Below are 756 nucleotides of genomic sequence, written 5' to 3'. Positions count from 1 at the left end.
TTTTCACTGCATTTCTGTTCAAATGAATGCAACATTAGTTCTTTCAAAAACAAACTCATTCCAAACGTTTGTGGGGGTTTTCTCTCATTAGCAATAATGCAGCATGGCCAGGGAAGCCTGAAGCACAACACAGAACTCATCTGACCAGGTTTCCATACACCAAACCAGCACGCACTTTCTGTTTCTATATGCAATAGCTGATAAGTGCCACGCGCAGGTATGCATATAAAGCATGCGCATGCCATCAGGTCGATCTGATGGACGGAAACACAATAAATCTTACTTCTCATATGAACCTGTGCTGTTGACCCGAGAGCAGAGGCTCAACATTCATTTCCATGCGCACTGCATTTCATCGACACCCCGAGGTACTTCTAATAATAACGTTACAGCCGTGCACGTCCAGAAAGATGGTGTTTTAGTGGAAATGAGAACAATTCCACTCATGGGCAGCAATGCAGTGGGTTTCAAAACAGCAGAGTAATATAGATGGCAGTCAAACCCGTGAGCGAGGCCCAGAGCTAAAACACGCCGTCGCACTGATCACTCCAACCGATTATGACACCAATAACTATATCCAATAGCGATAAACGAGCAGCTATGTTTCACATAACGTCTGCCGCGAGACATGAAGCCCATGTGGGCTGAGTTTCGTGGCCGGCCTCCATTCATCACAGCGGGAGCTGCTGCGTGGCCTACCCCCGCTCGGTGTCCCGCAAACCCGCGCCTCCCCGCTCCTCTCACGCGGCCTTCCTT

This window comes from Sinocyclocheilus grahami, unplaced genomic scaffold (assembly GCF_001515645.1).
Source record: "Sinocyclocheilus grahami isolate Dianchi unplaced genomic scaffold, SAMN03320097.WGS_v1.1 scaffold6720.1, whole genome shotgun sequence".
NCBI classification, from domain to species: domain Eukaryota; kingdom Metazoa; phylum Chordata; class Actinopteri; order Cypriniformes; family Cyprinidae; genus Sinocyclocheilus; species Sinocyclocheilus grahami.
Note: the sequence above shows the minus strand (reverse complement) of the source record.